The sequence below is a fragment of the Saimiri boliviensis genome, chromosome 10 (genome assembly GCF_048565385.1).
Source record: "Saimiri boliviensis isolate mSaiBol1 chromosome 10, mSaiBol1.pri, whole genome shotgun sequence".
In the NCBI taxonomy this organism is placed as follows: Eukaryota; Metazoa; Chordata; class Mammalia; order Primates; family Cebidae; genus Saimiri; species Saimiri boliviensis.
Window position 1 is genome coordinate 23028669 of NC_133458.1, and position 11547 is coordinate 23040215.

Here is an 11547-nt window from a genome sequence, read left to right on the forward strand (position 1 = left end):
AATGGAATAGACACCAACTGGTCTCTGTCTGGTCCCTGGCCTGCCTGCCTCATCAGAACATCCCTGACGGTGCTTAGACAGTCTGGGTGCGCTTTATCCTAGAGCAAGGACCAGCCGGTTTCTGGGCACCCTGGCCAAGTAAGGGCAGGTGAAGGAAGCCTGGATCATCGAGTTCAGCCTGTGTGAACAAAAGGAAGTCCCCATCCACACTCTCCTCTCTCAGTCCTTAGCGTCCTGAGCTTATAGTGTGGTGTATGCTTCCCCCTTCCGGCCACAAATGGTCAAACAATGATTTTTGGTAATCGGTGGTGGGAGTCCCTGCTTAATGCTTACTACTGAGAAGTGGACCCTCCTGGTAACAGCGAGGACAATGACATTGTTGCCAGAGCTCTTGAGAGAAGTGGTACAATACAATAGGTGAAGTCAAAGACCCTTTACATACACTGTCTCATTTAATCCTCAAAGCCAGGGGTCCCCAAAGCCCGTGGCCACAGACTGGTACCAGTCCTAACAAGGAACCGGGCCATAGAGCAGGAGGTGTGGGGTGGGCGAGTGAGCAGAACTTCATCTGTATGTCCAGCCACTTCCCTCTCGCATTACCGCCTGAGCTCCGCTTCCTGTCAGGTCAGCAGAGCACAAACCCTACTGAGAACCGCGTATTTGAGGGGTATAGGCTCTATATGCCTGATGACCTGTCACTGACTCCCATCATTCCCAGATGGGACTGTCTAGTTGCAGGAAAACAAGCTCAGGGCTCCCACTGATTCTACATTATGGTGAGTTGTATAATTATCTCATTATGTATTCCCATGTAATAATCACAGAAATAAAGTACACAATAGATGTAATGCCCTTGAATCATCCTGAAGCCGTCTCCCCACCCCCAGGTCCATGGAAAAATTGTTTTTTTCCACAAATCAGTTCCCAGTGCCAAAAAAGGCTGGGGACCACTGCCCGAAGCAATCTGTAAGAGATGTATTATTATTCCCACTAAACAGAAGACAAATTAAGACACAGAGCAGTTAAATAACTTGTGCAAAATACATGCCGATAAACACAGCAGGGCTGGGGTTCATGCCTAGATGCGTCAGCTTCAGACTCTGCACTCTGGGCCACTGTGAATATTCCTGTTTCTGACGGGATATATTCTGGGTGGGGCATCCTCTGTCCACAGAGACATCTGTCAGACCATTCCTGCTTTTTCACTTCTGTCAGTCCACATCCCGGCATCTTCCGAGTCATTTTCCCCTTTCACTTCTTGTGCTCATCAGCAAATCTATGACCATTCCAGCCTCTTTCTTTTCTTCCTGATCTTTGTGCAATTTGCCTCCCTCCTGCTTGCTTCAAACATGCACTCTTGTGCAGTAGCTTTGGGGTTTTGTCTGTTTGTTTGTTTTTGAGATAGAGTCTCACTCTATCACCTAGGGTTGAGAACAGTGGCACTATCTTGGCTCACTGCAACCTCCACCTCCCAGGTTCAAGTGGTTCTCTTGCCTCAGCCTTCTGAGAAGCTGGGATTATAGGCACCCACCACCAAGCCCGGCTGTTTAGTGATTTTGGTAAAGATGGGGTTTCACCGTGTTGGCCAGGCTAGTCTTGAATTCCTGATCTCAAGTGATCTACCTGCCTCCGACTCCCAAAGTGCTGGGATCACGGGCCTGAGCCACCATGCCTGGCCTGTGCAGTAGCTCTTAAACTGCCATCCAGAAGAGGTCTGGATTGAATCCGAGAGGTCTGTGAACAGGGACATGGAAAATGTTACATTCTGTTGTGAATATAGAGAACGGAAGCAGGTTCTATGACTGTCACAAATACAAAGTCACAGCTCTTGCTATATCCCATTGCTGTTACTAGGAATATCTTACTATGTCATCTATGTGCATCACTACTTTGAAATTACTAGAGTTATTAAACCTGTCATGAGACCTGTTATTTAATCATTAATAAAAAGCCTATATATTATCATATTACAACTTAGGTTTTTAAAAATATTTTGATAGCAGTCTTTCAAAACTAAGGAATTCCTTGGTAATCTTGTGCATTTGATTTGATGCACTTAGAAACATTTTTCTTAGAAGGGCTCCAAAAGCTTCTGCAGCTTGCCAAAGGGATCCTGGCATGAAAAATGATTAAAAGAAAACACACCATCCTTGAGTCTATGCCAACTTTGGGCCTCCTGACCGAGCCCATAGAATGTGACAGTGACCCCTGGTAAGAGGGTTGCCCTTCTCCAAATAGGAGGACCACGTGATTTCTCTTCCAAACAGGGACATTTGAATATGGATAGTGATGGCACAATAACAAGAATAAACTGGAACATATGGCCACCCCACTCAAATAGCAGATATTCTGGAAACTGAAGAATTAATAAGAAAATGCCAATGTAATTTACAAGAATCAACATAGAAACACCCTATCTGTAAACATGCTACTGATAAGCCTAGATTATCTCCTAAAATCCTACCAGAAAAAAATACATAACTAATATGAAATATATCAGCTTCAAAAGAAATAATTACAGCATATAATAAAATAGCAAATACTAATATATCACTTGCTATGGACAGGCATCGTCTTACAACAGCCCTCTGAGGTTGGTTCTATTATTATCCTCACTTTAAAAACTAGGAAAATGTGCCCCTCATCATGCAGCTAGAAAGAGGCTGAGCTAGTAGTAAATCCAAGCACACTCGCCACTGGCTGTGTGCTCTGACCCACTGTCTCCCAGGGCTCTTTAAAACCACATCATGTTAGGAATTTTCATGATCTGAATGGGATCCAGGAAAATCACAGCTGGAATACAAAACATCAGCCTTAATCTCCAGCACTGTACATGGTAGAAACTGCTTTTATTCCAGATGTCTAGATCCAGTTATTTGAAAGAAATCCTTCAGAATGGAGGGAGAAATCTGGAAAGTTTCCATAGAACAATCGAAATATCCTCTTGAGTCGTAAGTGATGCTAGCTCCAGGCATTAGCCTTTTTTCTTTTAGCTGCAACCCCTACCTCCCACGTCAGAGGCAGCATGGGCCAATGATTAAGAACCAGGGCTTGCATAAAAAAGGATGAGTTCAAGTCCTTTTCAGGGACATGGATGAAGCTGGAAACCATCATTCTCAGCAAACGGACACAAGAACAGAAAACCAAACACTGCATGTTCTCACTCATAAGTGGGCGTTAAACAATGAGAACACATGGACACAGGGAGGGGAACATCACACACCGGGGGCCTGTTGGGAGGTGGGGGAGGGGAGCTAGGAGAGGGATAGGAGGAGGTGGGAGGATTGGAGAGGGACAGCATTAAGAGAAATACCTAATGTAGATGACGGTGGCGGACGGATGCAGCAAACCACCATGGCATGTGTATACCTATGTAACAATCCTGCATGATCTGCACATGTACCCCAGAACTTAAAGTATAATGGGTAAAAAAAAAAAAAAAAAAAAAAGAACCAGGGCTTGAAGTTCCAATTCCAGGCACCTATTTAAGCTGATGACCTTGACTAAGTCATGTGGCTTTTCCGCACTGCAGTTCTCATCTGTAAAATGGAAATAATGACAATGGAATGCAAAATGCAAAATGGAAGTAATGGTGGTGAGGAGTAAATGATCCGAGCAAATGTACAATAAACAGGAACAATCTATTCTGAGAGTTTTGTCTCCAAACTCATTTCTCTTGTCTTATTCCGAGTTCTTTCATGTGTTCTGGCATTTTCAGTTTTACTTTCTTCTTCAATATTTTTCATCATTTGGTAGCTATCTTTGGGTAACAATTATTACATTTGCTTATACAGCATTTGCCCCAGAACTCGTTTTGCTGATGCGGCATAAACTGACAACTGGAAGTGAGAATGGGGACGCGTGATCTCGTGATCATCACACATTCTCGATTTACCCATTTCATAATAGCATTTGCACCAGAGCTCTCCATTTGCATTTTGCTGAGCTGACGGGAATTTTTAGAAGTTCTGAGGTGTCCAGGGAATGCTTCAGTAAGAATCGAGTTGACAAAAAAATAGGATAGATCATTTATCACCTCTGTAGAAACAAGAGGAATTTCTGTTTTCGACTGAAATAAGAAATTACTAAAGATTGTCAGGCCTGACCACATGAAAAATTAAAATTAGTTCAAAAGAAAAATGATTCAATATAAAAAGGGAAGCTATACAGACTGGGAGATGTTTGCATCAATACAAAAAGGGGTTATCAATATGCTTTATAAGATCCATCTTTTAAAAACATCTTTGTTGCATCTCTGCTAAGAAAAAGAGCTGCATCTTCAATACAAAGTTACACTGAAATAAAGGTTTCGTACAAAAAAAAACTCCTTACTTACTATCCTCAGTTGGTGGGAATGTAAATTAGTACAATGTAAATTAGTACAATGTAATTAGTACAACTCTACGGAAAACAGTATGGCGATTTCTCAATAGAATATCATTCAATCTAGCAATCCCACTACTGGGTATAAGAAAAAGAAATCGTTATATCAAAAAGATATGTACACTTGTATGTTTATTGCAGCACTATTCACAATAGCAATGATATGAAATCAACCTGAGTGTCTATCAATGGATGGTTGGACAACGAAAACGTAGCATGTATAGACAATGGAATACTATTTAGACATAAAAAAGAATGATATCATGTCTTTTGCAGTAACAGATGGAACTAGAGGTCATTATCTTAAGTAAAATAACAGAAACAGAAAGTCAAATACCACATGCCCTCACTTATAAGTGGGAGCTAAATAATGCGTGCACATGGACACAGAATGGAATAGACATTGGAGAGCGGGAAGAAGGGTGGCAGGGTGGGAGGATGGAAGGGGTAAGGGATGATAAGTTACTTAATGGTCTTAATGGTTGCAATATACACTACTCAGGTGATAGCTACATGAAAAGCCCGGACTTCACCGTGACACCATATAACCATTTAAGAAAGATGAACTTTTACCCTTGAAATGTATACAAATTTTTTTACACACACACACACACACACACACACACACACACACAATCTTACTACATGCAGAATGCTCTGATATTTCTATTTTATTCTATTCTATTTTAATTTTTTCTTTAATACCAGTCATGAACCATAATACATTTTATAGTCTACTAATGAAATTATGACATAATTTAAATAAACAGTGATGTCAAGAGCTCTTATAAATACATTATTAGACAAAGAATATATATGGATGCTTCACACAGGAGGAAAACAATTTCTGAAATATGAAAAAATCTCTACTTCAGTACTCACTCAAGATACACAAATGAAAAACAGTGATAAAAATACAATTTCCATTGACTAAATTAGCAAAAAATTAAAAGTCATGGTGATGTCTAATGCTGATGCCAAGACAGTTCGGTTTTATTTAATACAGTTATCTACTTATGCCCTCTTTAATTCAAAATACATTCGAGGTGGTTTTATGTACCAAAATTGCCAAACAATTAATGGCAGAATTGGTGCAATTTTGTTTGCAAAGTAATTTGGTAGTATGTTTGGGAAGCCACAAAAATGTTCATACCCAAAACTAATTCCGCTTCTGGGAATTTGTCCCACTGAAGCAATTCAAGGAAAAAGAAAAATCTCTATGCATAACTTTTTATATCATTGCTTAAATAGTAAAAAATAAGAAACAGTCTAAATAGCCAAGAATAGCACAATATTTAAATAAGCTATACTACATCAACTCAAAATATTTTGTAGCCAATAAAATAATTATGATGACTATAAAGCAACATAAGAAAATCCTCATGCTAACAAATGCAAAAGTTATAAAACAAAACTCTCCATGTGTTTTAGTGACTATAGCTGCATAAAGATTACCCAAAAACTTAGTGGGATGAAATAATCATTTATTATGGATTGGAAATTCAGACAGCTTACAGTAGTATGGCTTATCGGGGCCCACAGTGTCTGGATCTGGATTCACATGAGGCTCATTCATTTATGTGTCTGGTTATTGATCTTGGTCATCCGCTGAGACTTTAGCTGGCTCTGTTGGCCAGGACACCTGCATTTGGCTAGGTCTTCCTCACAACATGGTGGCTGAGTTCCGAGGACAAAAGATCCTGGTGAGAGAGCCAAGTAGAAGTCAGTTAGTCACCTATGACTTAGTCTTAGAAATTTTGCAGTGTCATTTCCATTTCCATTCATTGAAGAGAAAGTCTTGTCAGTTTCAAGGGGGGGAAAGAAAAGAGATGCCACCTTAGGATGGGAGAGCAACAAGTTTCTGGAAAAGCATACGGGACTGGAAATACTGCTACAGCCAGTTTTAGAAAATATAATCTGCCACAATTTTTGATCGGGTGGCAACTGCATAAAAATAATAAAAATATTAGGATTAGAACTGGGAAGAAGCATGTAAAAATGAATGCTTGATTTTTAAAAAATTCCTGTTATCATTTTGATTATGTTCTTTGGCTAATGAAATGATATTGACAAAAAATTAAGCTGCGATACTTCAGAAATTATCCCTGGAGTAACCCCAGCTTTTTCCTTTGGCTCCTTCATTTATAAAATCCTGCTCTTCTCATTGGTTTTTTGTTTTGTTTTGTTTTTTTATTTGTTTGCATTTTGAAACAGGAACTCATTCCATCACTTTGGCTGCAGTGTAGTGGTGTAATCTTGGCTTGCTGCAGTCTCAACTTCCCAGGCTCAAGCAGTGATTCTCTCACCTCAGCTTCCCAAGTAGCTGGGATTACAGGTGTGTGCCACCACACCTGGCTAATTTTGCTTATTTTTTGTAGAGACAGGGGTCTCACTGTGTTGCCCGGGCTGGTCTCGAACTCCTGGGCTCAAGCAATCCTCCTGCTTCGATCTCCCAAAGTGCTAGGGTGACAGGTGTGAGCCACTGCACTTGGTCTGTTCTCACGTTTAATTCACTGCATCAGCAACATTCCTCCCATCATCTTGAGATGGGCCTGCAGCAGCGGTCCCAGCACCCCGTGGGTGTGAGCCTCATCCATACACACTGCCCTCCCAAGCCTTCATGGTGCAGCCTCCCCTCCACTGGGGCAGCCTCGTTCACAAACAACCTCATCTTTTAGTTACAGGAGAATAAAGGGGAAGAGACACATCTCTGATCTCATCTATTAATAAACCCTCATCTCCACCTGAGAATTCCTGAGTTCTCACTTGCCTTCCTTCTTGGAGCGAGAGGTCCTTTTCTGCACAAGGCCAGTCCTACCACCTGTCCTCTTAATCATCCCTCCTCAACCATCACACTCAAAAGCCTCCTCTCTTCCCCAGCATCTTCGCTCATTGGCTGGATCTTTTCTCTCTACCTACAGACACATTCACGTCCTCCATAATCCTGGTCATGTGACCCACTCGAAGTGTCATCTGATTTATTATTCTTTACCTACTCCAGTAACAAACTCATTCTAGCTGTTTCCATTTTATCACCCACTGATGCCTCAACACCAGTGGTTTAACTGACAGATTTCCTTCCGCCCACTACGCTCATCTGGCTTCTTAAATGTCATTTGGATCTCCAGGTTGTCAAATCGAATGGCCCTTTCTTCATCTTCATCCCTCCCTTCCTCTTACAACTTTAGATTGTATTGTTCACAATCATCTTCCTAAACTCTTTCCCAGCAGCCCAGGACCGTCTCTCCGTCTCTCCCCTTACACCTCCGAGCCCCCTTTCTGCATTTTGCTCTTCCCATCACTGGCTCCTGAAGCCCAGTGTTCTCATAATACTCACATTCTTTAGCTAAGTTCAACTACCGCTATGCTCCTATTACCGCCTTCATGAAACTGAAAATGTAACGCATACTACATCTTGGATGTGCAAGATTATTAGTGCCACTGTTAAATAAGGCCTATCACTAGTGAAGTTTAATCAGGCTGGGTAACTATAAAAGCCCAGGAAAGTGCCTCAGTCTCTCTTGAATTACAACACGAGGCCTTGAAGCTGGCATGGTCTATCTCTACAAGAAGAGCCCCTGGCCTTGTGGGTGCTGGTCTAGTCTTCTGGGAAGGCCCCTTGCTCTCCAGGGTGATATTATTTGCTGGCCTCTTCACTGTGCACTTTTATGGCCTCTGACCTTGAACCCCCAGCTGCCTAGCTTGGTCCTGGGGAGGTTCTTGGCTGATGGAGCCCCATCTCAACTGTTCCTGGCAGCACAATTCTTACCCCCAGACTCCACCCTACACCCCCTAACTTCCCCTTCTTTTTCCCTTGGAGGGAGCAGGGTTTCTTCTAATTCCCTGATGCCATAGTTACCTTCTTCTACATTTCCACCACTGGGGCCTTCAGACAGGGTAGGGGGCCTTCCTGTTGATGAGCTAAGTGAGCAGAGGGAACTTAAGGAATTCAGTGACTCTTCTATCAGGATAATATCCTGGCTTGAAGATCATTGTCTTGCCACATAATCCTATTTTGAATGTCAAAAGTTGAATACCAATCTGGCCTTTTTCTAGGCAATCCTTTTCTAACAAGTTATAAACTCTTTCCAGACACATGGCTGCTTAGGGCAGACTCTGTATAAAGGTCACAGACTCACGAAGACAAAAGAGACAAATCGCATGTAATTTCAAAGTATTTCTCCAGTTACAGTCTTGAATCTCTAGCCACCCTAACCCAATGGCTTTTCTGAGCTCTAGCTTTTACTAGCTAACTGCCCACAAGACATCTGCAACTCTAAAGCCAAACTCACTATCTTCCTGCTCTTCCTCTAATCTAAAACCTGCTTTTATTCCAACGTCCCCAACATCAACGTTTAAGACCAGGTGTTTTTCAAATCCCAGGGTTCCAGCCTTTTCTTCCCAGAGATTCTGAGTGGAGCTTAGGAATCTGTGTCTTTGACAAGCAGGCCAGGTGGGTCTGATTCTGAGGGAAGTGGCATGGGAGTCACATTTGGAAAATGCGTTCCAAGTCCTGCAAGTCAGGAACCAGATCTGGAGGAGAGAGCAAGCCCCACCTGTGAGCTCCCCACCCCTTCCATCATCTTGCTTCACGATGTCACCATTTGCCCATTTGCCCAGTTGAGAAGCCTGGGAGTCCTTCTCTCTCACTGCCCCGCCCTTGACCATTGACTGACTTCTGTCTTCCAAGTGCTCTTGCATCTGCCCTCCCGTGGATGCTCCTTCCCATCACCTGATCCAGACCTCTTGTCAGTTTTCACTGGAAGGCTGCGCTGTCCTATTGATGGCTCTCCCAGCCAGGGCAGCCCTGATCTAATCTGCCTGTTGCACGAGCAACTTTAATCACTTCCACTTCAAGGCCCACAGTGGTTTCCGCATTCTTGAGCCCAAATCCTTCACAGCTGAATCCAAGCCTCCAGCTGAGCCTCACCGCCCGCCCTCTTCCCTCCAGAGCCGAACTGCGGACTTGCCGTTCCTCCACCATGCCAGGGTCTCTGCATCCCCTGTGTCTCGGCTCAGGCTGTGTCCCTAGAAGCCACGGAAGGGCCCAGATTGGCCTCCACGGTGCCTTAGGCCAGGTGGCCAGCTCTGTGGCCTTCCAGCCTGGGTGATCTTGAGCAAAGATACGTGACCTCTCTGGGTCTCGGTGTCTTCATCTGAGAATGGAACGTGGACAGGACAGATGAGTCGGAACAGACAATGCATATGATTTCCACCAGCTCCATTCCCCTGTAATTCTCAGTCATTTGGTTTTGTTGTTTTGGTTTTTTTTTTTTTTTTTTTTTTTTTTGAGATGGAATCTTGTCCCGTCATCTAGGCTAGAGTGCAGTAGCACAATCTCAGCTCACCGCAACCCCACCTCCCAGGTTCAAGCAATTATCTTGCCTCAGCCTCCTGAGCAGCTGGAATTACAGGTGCCCACCATCATGCCTGGCTAATTTTTGTATTTTTAGTAGGGACGGGGTTTCACCATGTTGGCCAGCCTGGCCTCGAACTCCTGACCTCAAGGGATCCACCCGCTTCAACCTCCCAAAGTGCTGGGATGACAGGCATGAGCCACTGTACCCGAACTTCTCAGAGTAATTTGGACAGCAGCACCAGAAAAGGCTGTGTTTCAGCCCTCAGGGAGGGGCCACTCAGGCCTCCATCCCCAGTGCCCCAGTTAGACCTGATTTCATGGAAGGTCTGGGGTTGGATTTTGTCCCGATCCCAGCAGGGGCAAGAGAACCATGGAGGAAGGGTCTCTGGGAGCAGGGACGCCACTCAGATCTGAGATAAGAGAAAGGGTCCCACCAACTCTTCCCCCCAACCTCGGTCTGCTGTGATCACCGTGGAAATCTACACTCTGGCAGAGTGGATTTTTTTTTTTTCCCCTAAGACCTTTGTACATCTGTTCCTTCCACTTCCCCCAGGGTTTCTGAGGAAAAGTTCCTTTTGGAAAATTCCCACCCAGCCCCAGCTGACCAAAAGGGAAGAAGGATTTTTCCACAAGGGGCTCTGAATTGGTGTGAGATTTAGAGCCCCCAGCCGCCACTTGTCTGAACAAGGAGCTGGGCTAGACAGAAAGGGGAGTCCCGGGGTTGGTGGGGGGTGGAGGCGCTGGAGCTGAAGTCAGCCGGGCTGTTCATCCTCTTGGACCCCACCCCCCATGGATACAGGTGGAGTTTTCACTCTCTGACTTGCTCTTCTTCTAGAATTCAGCACTTGGGTTTCATCTGAATCCTAATATTCCAAAATATTAAATCAAGTGACAAGATAAACATATTTCCACCTCTCTCTATCCCTAAGAGCCTCTGGTGACTTCTTTTTCCCCTTTGATAAGTATTCAAATGTTTTTAAAAATTGAAATATAATTCACCCAATTCACTTAATATAAAATTCATCATTTTAAAGTGCAAAATTCAATGATATTTAGTGTAGTCATTATTTCCTGTGACTTCCAGTCCGGGTGGCATTTCTCCTGAGAGAGAGAGGAAGGGCACTGGGGCTGGAAGTTTCCCTGACGTGTTCCCCGGGCACGCCAAGGCTTCGGTCATAAAGGTCTGTTCCAGCCCATTGGCACCGCCACACCCATCTCTGGAATGTCTGGAAAAATCATGTCCATGAAACTGGAACCCCGCCATTCACGGGGCAGCTGGGTTCTTAGGTGAAGTTTTCCACGTGATGCAGCTTCTTTCATCGGTGGCACCAGGCTCAAAGTTTCCCTCATGGGCCTGTCAGGGTTGGGGAAGGTGGGTGTAGAGATGCCTGCCCCACATTGAAGCCAAACCCTCAGGGTGAGCAGACCAGGTGAGCTCCAGGTCAGGGCCCCAGAGGAGAGGGAGAGTCCTGGGACACTGTGAGAGTTATCAGATCCTTTAGCTCAATTCCCTCCTCCTAAAGATAGGGAATGGAGACCCAGAGACTCCAAAGATGCCTATTCCGGTCATGGCAGAACTAAGACCAGCACCCAGCCCTTCAACTCCTGGGTCATGCCTTCTCTACCAGGTGACTCAGTCAGCAGCACCCAGTGATTGATTAGACACCCTCTACCCTCCATCGGGCCACCTTCCATGGAGTGGAGCTGGACATCGACAAGCAGCACAGAGAGGGCGTAGAGAGGCAGCCCTGCCCAGTGGCACCTAACCTAACCGGGAGAAGAAAGAAAGTTCCAGAGAGAAAGTC